Source organism: Malus domestica, chromosome 17 (assembly GCF_042453785.1).
Source record: "Malus domestica chromosome 17, GDT2T_hap1".
NCBI lineage: Eukaryota > Viridiplantae > Streptophyta > Magnoliopsida > Rosales > Rosaceae > Malus > Malus domestica.
In genome coordinates, this window is record NC_091677.1 from 17,399,855 (window position 1) to 17,410,306 (window position 10,452).

Below are 10,452 nucleotides of genomic sequence, written 5' to 3' on the forward strand. Positions count from 1 at the left end.
TCATGGTGGTACTATTTCTGCGACTCTGACCCTTTTTCAGACCTGCAATTTGTCCTGTCAAAATTTGTTTTACTCCTATTGCATTTTGTTCTGGTTATTCATTGGTTGGAGAAGACGAGGCTGGGGAACAAGTGTCAGGTAGGAGTGGAGGAGACTGGGAAATACGAATAAGTTTCTAATTTTAAAGACTATAATGGACATTTAGACCATTTTTAATTTTTGGGTTAAAATTTAAATAACTTCTTTTTTCACTTATTTTTTCTAAATAAAATTTATGCAGATTATCATAATTGATTTTTATAAACATTTTAATCTAAAAATATTTAGATTCCAATACAAGTTGAAAATTCACTAAATCGACCCATTGACCAAAAGTCAATCGTCGGTCAAAGATTGACAGTAGGGTCCACAACCCTACGTAACTCAATCCAAAAGATCCGTATCTCAGATTTCCGATCCGTAACTTCCAAAGATCCACATTGTGCTTCTAAAACATCATACTAAAGTTTCATTACGATCCAACGGTTGGATCTCCTCCAATTGCCAATTCAAATGGTGGTCAACGTTTTATTTTACGAAATTACAATTCCAATTTGGGAAGATCCGTACGTCAGATTCCCGATCTGTAAGTTTCTAATATCCTCAAATATTACGTACTATAATGTATTAAAATTTAATGATGATCCAACGGTCGGATCGTCGGTTGATGAAATAATCAAGTGGCGAACCATAATGGGACTAAGTTCAAACGACAGAATTTCGTCAATCGGACTTCACAAATGGAACCAAGGTATTCAAATTTAGCCTAGGAAGGTCAGGGGACCCCTCGGCCCATGTGCCGCCGCAGGTGGCGATTGGCTGCCCCGACTTGCCGGAAAATTCAACTATTTCTAAAAATTACCAAAATTCACAAAAATGAAGATTTCAAAGAGAGGAACAACTTCCATACCTACCACGAAGTCCAAAAGTGGACAGAAGATAGTCAATTTTTCCCACAAAGCCGGCGGGTGCCTAAAGCTTCCTGGCATCAATTCGTCGTCTACGGTGGTCCAATAGGGTCAAGGTTGGTTGGGATTTTCTCCTGGGATGATGGGCTACAAAGCCTAAGTGGTGGCATCAACCATTGCTTTGGCGATTGGCCAGAAAATTGAAAATGGTGGCCGGAGCATCGCGAGAACCGTCCACTTTTGTGGTCTCAAACCGCCTCATACAGTGGTTAATCAAGGTGCTTCTTAGTTGGGTTTTGTAGAGGGGAATGAGAGCTTCAAGATGGTGGTGGTGGTGTCGAAAAACTCCACCGGAGTTGGGCGGAATCGGCCTTGGAAGATGGGTGGTTGCAATGAGTATGGGTGCGTGTGAAAGGCTACGGGAAGGCTGGGAGCTTTCCCCCTTCTTTTTTTCTTTCTTTTTCCTCATTGGCTCTCATTCTCTCTCCCTCAAATCTGATTGGTCCCCTTAACCCATATGTTGATTGGTTCTCAATCCTACAAGGTGGGAGTTCAAATAATTTAACTACCTTTACATAACCAACTTCAAACGTCCATAACTATACCGTTATAATCCGAACTCGTAAACGGCTTTTGCTTATGCGTTCGTAGTGACGAGTATTACTTGAATCCACTTTAGGCCCCGACCACACCTTCACGGTTTGATTTCTAGGAACTTACACGAGAACTTCCTAGTGGGTCACCCAACATGAGATTGCTCTCGCACGAACTCGCTTAACTTCAGAGTTCCAATGGAACCCGAAGCCAGTGAGCTCCCAAAAGACCTCGTGCTAGGTAGAGATGAGAATATACATATACGGCTTACATGATCCACTCCCCTGGGCGATGTGGGATCTTACAAAGAAGCTATGAGAAAAAAGACGTGAGAAAAAGAGATGGTTTGTAAATTGTATCATATAATTAAACCGAGAGAATTCGAATCAGTGACTAAATACATAGTGGGCTACATTAAAAAATCAATAAAAATTACATGTAAAATTTTATTTTCTACCAAAAGCTACCTGGGTTATAGACCAGGGTAGCCCTTAATATGGCTCCACGGGTGTTGATGAAGTTGATGTTGAAGTCACAGGTGCACCAGACAAACCTCATAGAGCTCCAACCACGTAGTTTGGTCTTAATAGTGCAAATGTGACTTCTACAATAATCTTCACACGTCCAAAACTGAACTCTACACCAATCACATCATCGATTTATAAATTGAGAGAAAACATATGTTCATAAGATTTGAAATTTTTTTTCGGTCAGATATACAATTTCAAAGCTTCTAATGCGCGATGGATAAGGCGCTTTCTATAGAACTAAAGATTTAAGCTACTTCGTATTACGGCGTGGTGGTATTTCTTTTCACTTGTAAGTGAGAGATTTTAGGTTTGACTTTCAGTGAAGGTAAATTTGAATCACATTATCATCACCCTCACCCTTTTAGTGTAGATAATATCATTTGTTAAAAAAAAAAAAAATCTATTGCAAGCAAATTGATACAATTTCGTAATTGAGCCCGTGGTCGCCCATTTTGAAAACATCTCACTAGGCCCAAGGACGAGGAGAAGCCAAATAATTTCTTTCTCACCCAAAAAAATTAAAAAATTGAAATTTAAACTAGTACCAGCGGCCAGCCTTATGTAGGGCTGGGCATTTAAAAAATTGTTTTGGTTTGGTTTTTTTATTTTATTTTATTTATGATGGTTAAATTGCATCACACCGATCATAATCGGTTTGGTAATTGGTTTTTAAAATTTCTAGAGTGTATTTAATTGAACCGATCCATATATATTTAATTTAATTTTTTAATTATAATTTATATGTGTAATAATATAAATGATTAGTTATTTGCAAGTTACCATGTTTCATCACCTGAAAACAAAACGTGATTAGTTTAAAAGTCTCTATGTAGTAATATAAATCAGTTCTCAAAACTTTTGGGCTGCTTAGCAATCACTCATATTAGTTCTACATTGGGTAGCTTTTGAGAGAAAAATTTGTTACGTATTTTCGTCTTCACACAAATCGAGAACTGACCCAAATCAACCCATCACTCTCGACTCGATTACCCGACGTGATCGATCTTAAACCTAATTTAGTTGATTTTGATTTGCAATTTTGACCCAACCAACTTAAGTTGGTTTGGTTTCCATTTTGGCTCCAAGCAGACACAAACCAACCCACGCCCACCGCTAGCCTTATGCTTCATTCCTAAGCCTCCACGGCGACAATTATCCCGGGAAACCACCAAACCGCCGTTTTTCTATCCACCGGAAACAAGTTTCGACAAGGAAACTCGACAAAAAGAAACGTGCTTTTCCATTCCATTCTCCAATTCTAAATTCCCCGAAAGCTCAAAGTCGGTGATTTTCCAATTCCCCGGCGAAGCTTCTTCACAATGCAGAATATGGCGCAGGAATGGTTTTCGCAGACAGGCAGCGGCGTCGATGACTCGCAGAAGCCGTCGTCGTCGTCCTTGTTAGCGGATTGGAACTCCTAGGCCGCTTCACAGTCTACGGACGAGAGCTCCTCTTGGGGACTTGGATTCGATCTCGAATCTGCGGTCCGTTCTGCTAACGACACCGTTTCCGGAACTTTCAGCGTGTACGTTCGTATCTGATCATAGTTTTTTGCTTAGTTAACTCAGCATTTTAGTTACCGTGCAGTTATTTGTTGGAGATTTGGGTAGTGAGTTTTTTAATTTCTGTGTTTTTAAGTGATCTGATAATTGGGTTCTCGATTTAGTGCATATTTAGGTGAACTTGATCATGGGTTTTGGATATTTTTTGTATAAATAAGTGAATCTGATTTTGGATTAATGATTTTTGTGTATATTTTTGGTGAATTTTGTATGGGGCTGTTTATGTTTATGTTTGTGTAAATGACAAAATGTTGAGGTGAATCTGATATGGAGATTTTGGTTTTTAGGGGTTTAGGAGCTGTTGAGTCTGTAGAATAAGCTAATTTCTTGACCTGTTTCGTAAAATTTGCAATAGGGATTAGGTATGTAATGTGATGATGGGCATCTGATTTCTGTGCTTGGATCTGTGATTAGTATTTGATTGAGTGCATCATACTGGTTATGATGTTTCATATGCTGATTGAGGGTCTATGAATTTCCTTCTGCGTCCTGACTGTATGATTGGACTATAGTTAAACGAAGAGCTTCCAAGCTATATGAGTTATAGGATTAGTGGAGGGTCCTGGCCGAGGTATTTACGAAATGAGAATTAGCTCATAGCAGAGTGTATTTAAGTTAGTAGAATGCGTAAACTGAATATGTGTGTCTCAGCTTCATATGATTAGAAAAAAGCTGCGAAATGCACAATGGTTTTTTAGTAGTAGATCTGAAGTTCTTAAATTTCACAATTCACAAATAACTCTAAGCAAGACTAAAATCCAACAGTTGTTTCAATAGTTGTGTTGTTCCTTCATGATGGGCAGAAAGGTTATCCTAGTAATGTGGCATATCGACATAAATCAGAAGTTAGGGAAAGAAGAGGAGGAGTGGGGGGCGCAGGGAACGCATATTGCTTTTTCTTGTCGTTCTGTTGTTCTATGGAATGATTTTTCTGATTGCAAATATCGAAAGTGGTTATTCAGTTTTAAATAGAAATTCACTCCCTTTCTTTGCCTGAAACATATCATTCACCCAGTACCCTAGTTTTGTATAGTTTGCCTACACCCGCTGAGTGGACCAAGTTTGAGATGAAAGTTAATATTGATTTGTTTTCTGGGTTTTTATTTTATCTAAGAATTGCTGCAGTCTTTGTTTGATTTTTTCGGTTCCTGTACAGGGTTTCCAAAGCAGTGAGAGATATACCTGGGAGCCTCCAGTCTGCTACTAGTAATGTCCCTTCAGGAAAAGCTCTCATGTATTTTGGCTTGTTTCTAGCAACTGGGGTGTTCTTTGTTTTTATCGCATTTACCACGTTCCTTCCTGTCATGGTGTTGATGCCTCAGAAGTTTGCTATCTGCTTTACGCTTGGGTGTGCCTTTATTATGGCATCCTTCTTTGCACTCAAAGGTCCAAAGAATCAGCTTGCTCACATGTCTTCAAAAGAGGTAACTCGATCGCATATGTACCTATTCAGTTGTCTTTGTAACCTGTCCCACACCTAATTTACTTGTCTGATGATGTACTTTTTTTTCCCACGATATATGCAGAGACTTCCGTTTACTGTTGGATTTTTAGGCAGTATGGTGGGTACCATATATGTATCCATGGTGCTCCACAATTACATTCTCTCTGTTTTCTTCTCTGTGTTACAGGTATCTAATTCTTTTCCATCGTTACGATTTACTATTTGATTCTTTTTCCACCTGGCTGATGATTCTGCTTTTTAAATCTGTTTCGACATGTCTTACTTGCCTGGATATTTGTTTTCAAATATGATAATTAACAAAGAGTGTTAATTGTCCTATCAGACACTGAACTTGTGTGCAAATGAAAACTTTCAGGTTCTGGCACTTGCTTACTATGCTGTTTCGTACTTTCCTGGTGGATCTGCGGGTTTGAGTTCCTATCTTAAGTCTTCCGTAATGAGATGCTTTGGGTGGTGACTCTGACCTCTTTGTTGCCTTGTATATTTCTTACTTACGATTTTTGGTCAGTCTAGTATGGCCTGCGGCATATTCTTGAGTGGAAGCTATCATGTAAAAATTTCAGAGTTTAATTCTTTGTTAAACATCGATTTTAGATCAATTCGAAGAGAAAACTGCAATGCGTGTCCCGCAAGGTATAAATGAAAACCGAAACAATGTCTTGCGTGATGAAGCCTCGGAGGGAAGATTTTGTTGTATGCTGAATGGTGAAATTCTAACTGAGAAAACAGGCTCTGCTATTTATTATTTGTTTTCATGTGAGCTTCGATGTATCATAAGCGGAGTTAAGTCTGTGTCCGATTGAAGATCTTCAATTTGCTATTGTTTTGTTCGAGTGTCTTGCACATATAACTGCAGCCTGATGTTTGACATCTGAAATTTTTTAGCAAGAAATACTCTTGGCATATTCCTTTTTAGAACCTTGAAATTTTCTCAGATGTCGGTGCTAGAAAACTGGAAATGCGGCTTGTGATTGTTTAAGTGATAATGGGGCTTTTTTCCTTTGACAAGCGATATTCTAAACTACTCTAGACGGGATGCCATCATGGTGCAAATGGAACATTGCCTTGGCCAACTAATTTAACCCACATGGGCCACATCCATCAAAGGGAATGTAGAGAAGGGTTGGACTAGGCTGTGCTAGAAAACTAGGTTTGGCAATTTCTTGCAAGACCTATTAAACCGATAGGAAACTACACGAAAATAACTGGCTTCATGTTAAACTTGACGAGTCGGGTCATTATTAGGTCATCCGTTAACATGTCAAACATTATCAGGTCATCATTTAAGAACCCGATAAGATATCGTTTGTCAGATTTAGGCATTAAACACGACAATTTTTTGCATAACCTTTTAACCCGACATAAAATGACACGACCCGTAATATATTATGTGGTTATCAAGTTATCTATTAAGAACCCGTTAAAATAACGGATTTGACATGACACAAACTGTTTAGTTAACGAGTACGACACGCCAGAGTTCTTATAAAGCTACGTATCTATGACGGAGTAAGTTGTTTAGATATGTCGCGTCATCAACAAATAAAAAACACTTTCAAAACTCCTGTATATGCTTGAAAAAGATGCAAGCGTCTTGGAAACCACATTTGAGATTTGTTGAGAGGCTCCCCCTCCCGTGGACAACATGACATCGCCGTTTTTCTTTGGGTTTCAAGGTCTGTTTTTTAGGCCCGAACATAGATTAGACGAAATTTACAAACCATATGATGAGTCATTAGTCGAAAATAAGCAAGTAGTTAACACTTAAGTGATCGTCTGATCATCAACAACTACGTTATATGGTTTATAAAATAAGGTTTAAATAGATGGTCTTCCTAGCATTAACTGTACAACTATAAATCCTCGAAAGGTCATTTTCTCATCCATTTGAGTAATATCATGTGATCAAATTGCTTACGCATCTCTTATAAATTGAAATTAATAATACATAGTTTTTCTTCCAAGTCTATTCATCAGACAATGTTTTTGTACACATTAGGTTTGAAGAAATAACATAGTTACACATCATTTGGTGAACAAAATTTGATTAAAAAATCAATTTTTATAGCAGTACTTGTAATGATATGGAATTACGTGCTTACAAAAGCTAAATCATACGTGAGATTTGTCATCGTAAGAAATTTGATCCATAAATATTGTATACATAGTTTCATTGGACCATCAAATTCTAAAGATATAAAAGCTGAACGCATTCGGGCCCTCGCCACACAAATTTTGACCGTTAAGGGGTGGTTTAGGATTGCTACAAGTGGTGCTTTAGGTACAGAAACAAGTTTTATAAGCAATAATCATCTGCCTAACACCCATCGTCCCTCTTTTAATGTAATTAAAAGTTATGGTTAAAAAATGGTTTTAAAAAAAGTGTTCAAACACCCAAATCCAGGAATCAAGGAAAGATGGTGACAGAAAAATGTAACTTGGGACAAGGATTTGACCTTTGATATGGAGATTATGCAAGAAGATGCATTGTATATGTTAAAGCCTTTGTTTTTTGTATTGAAAAAAATTATTGAGAAACGAGAAGGGCCATCTTCTCCACCAAGTAAACACAAAGCTAAAAACAAAGAGGCAAAGTGTGATGGGTTTAAAGATAAAATGGTATCATCACAAATATATCAAGGCAAACACAAAAGGCTAATTAGGCCAAGTTAGTGTTCCAATGATGGGTTAATTAATTTGAGAATGTGAGGACAAAGTCCAACATGGGCGAGAGACAAACTATGCAAGGACTTATAAGAGGTTGATGCACGCTTCATAGTGCCAATTAGTTTTATATTGGAACCTCAACTTTCTTCATGGTATCAGAGCAGGTTGTCCTGTATGTGAAGCTCAACGACCACATGTGCTCGACTCACCCTAGAATTGAAAATTCACCACACATAAGAGGACGTGTGAGAACGTGAGCACAAAGTTCCACATCGGTGAGGGACCAAACTACCAATTAATTTTATGATGACACCTCAACTTTCTTCAATTAATCCGTTTCAATATTTCTTAGGAAAACTAATGAAAAGGGCTTGAAAACTTTGAGTTTTAACGATAATGAAAAAATAAAGGGTAAAGTGAATAGTACCAGGATTGACTTTTTAGTGTAAAAATATGATTTTTCGTTAAAGTGAACAGTTCGTTAAAGTTCCCATATTTCTTGGGTACCTAATCTGAGTAGGTAAAGAGGATAAATGAGGAGACAATTGGTCCATCATAAGCCGATTACTAAAGCTAGCAATGATCATAGTTGAGGTTGGATGGTAGATTAGATCGCAATTAAAAGTGACCAAACACGGTTAGATGCTTGGATTGAGTCAATTTTATCAGTGTATAAGTGCAACCTCAATTATGCACTCCAAATTCCAATTGTTTGACTGTTGAAAGCCAAAGTTTGTGAAAAACAAAGTAATTAAGGGTCTGTTTGATATTTCACTTGAATTCAATTTTTTTTATCTCAAAAATAATTTTTGAGTCTCAAGTCTAAAATTCTTATTTGGTAGGATTATTTGAAAAATATGAACTCAAAAACAACTTGAAATATAACTTATTTCATGAAAACATAAAAAGTTTGCTTTAAAAATTTTTAAAAAATAAACTTGCTCTTAGCTCCTCTTTTTTGGGAGAGATTTTTCCGTGTGACCGAAACATGAGGTGATACGGCACGTGTTACTATACAAATGATGATATATGTGTGTTAAAAGTTAATAACTTAAAAGATAAAATTTTCCACAACTTATATAAAAACACGTGGTGTACCATCCGTATTCTGGTCACAATGAACATTTTCTCCTTTTTTGGATCTGTTTTTTGATAGATTTTTCAGTGTGACCAACCGGTACATAAGTGGTACACCACGTGTCATTATACAAATGATGAGATATGTGTGTTAAAAAGTTAATAACTTAAAAAATAAAATTTCCTACCACTTATATAAAAACACGTGGTGTACCACCTATATCCCGTCACAATAAAAAATTTCTCCCTCTCATCTCTCTACATTGTCTTCTCTCACCCCTCTCTTTCGCTTTTCTCTGTTTTATCTCTTTATCTTTCTTTCTCTCTCTCCCCGATCTCTTCTCTCTCTCGAACCCCTCTCTTTGCCTCTCGCCGTTCTCTGTTTCTCCCTCTCGTTCAACCTTCTGTACTCTCTCTCTCTCTCTCTATGTTCTCTGCCTTGGGCCACTAGTAGAAATGAGGAAATTGGGTAGTTGCTGGCGGATTTTTTAAAAAATTGTTAGCACTTAAAACAATTTTGTCTCATCTCAAACAAGTTTTTGTAAGAAATATTTTTAAAATTATGAATATTATTTTGTAAGATACCAAACAAACCTTAGGATTATTTTTTTTCTTTTTGTTATTCAATGAAACTAATTTCATTACATAAACTCTAACATTATATTGGAATTGTCAAACATATAATAAAAACTACACAAACTACACTGAACAAATGTCACACAACTAAAAATCTTATATCACCAAAATTTAATTTCATCTCAAACTGAGCCCAAATACCCCAGAAAACAAAACCCCTAAAACAACCCAATCCTAAATTGTGAGAACTATCGCCACCACTTGAAACAATGACACCAGCGCTCTCTCTACATTTGCTCAATAAAACATTACGGAGGAGGAGATATTTATAAAGAAAACATGGTCTCTGGTGATCAAATTGAGCATAATAGTGATTCCTCCAAGAACGTGGTAGCACTATTTTTAGAAAAATAAACAAGTTTAGAGAGGGTTCTTAAGGGAGAATTTAATTTGAGAAAAATAAAGACAAGCTTAGCGAGGGTTCTTAGGGAAGAATTGGATTAGACATATTACAAAAATTTCTCATCATTGAGAAGTACAAATTAAATTACTTTTTCTTTTTCCAAATGATTAGACTTATTAAGTCAGCATGATAACATATTGTATTCTAATCTTATCAATATTTTTCTCCTTTTAGACGGCTGTAGACAGTATAGATTTAATAGATGAGATCTATGGAAAATCTTTTTGATCAATCGTAGACATTATTTAATAAAAGTTAAGAACTGTACATCTATATATCTATATATAATAGCGTGCATGGTGTAATAATTTTATAAAGAAAATTCCTATTGTTTTAGACGGTCTTTAGAAATTATAGTTTGTAGAGATAGAGATTATCGAGATTGAATCTCGCATTGATAGAAGGAACGTCTTACATTGACTTACATGAAAACTACTTCACATATTGATAATTAGTTTTGTGGTGCAATTTTAACTTTCTTAAGAGATCACCTATGACAGATCTCGTTGGATCAATAATAGACCTTATTGTTATTCTGAGACTGAAAAAAATAGGGTTCTTACAAATTTTC

At 36.6% G+C, this 10,452-nt stretch overlaps 1 pseudogene; it reads left to right on the forward strand.

Annotated features, from left to right (window-relative positions):
- Nucleotides 1-3,242: 3,242 nt before the first annotated feature.
- LOC103414388 (protein transport protein SFT2-like) lies at nucleotides 3,243-5,744 on the forward strand (annotated as a pseudogene).
- Nucleotides 5,745-10,452: the final 4,708 nt, after the last annotated feature.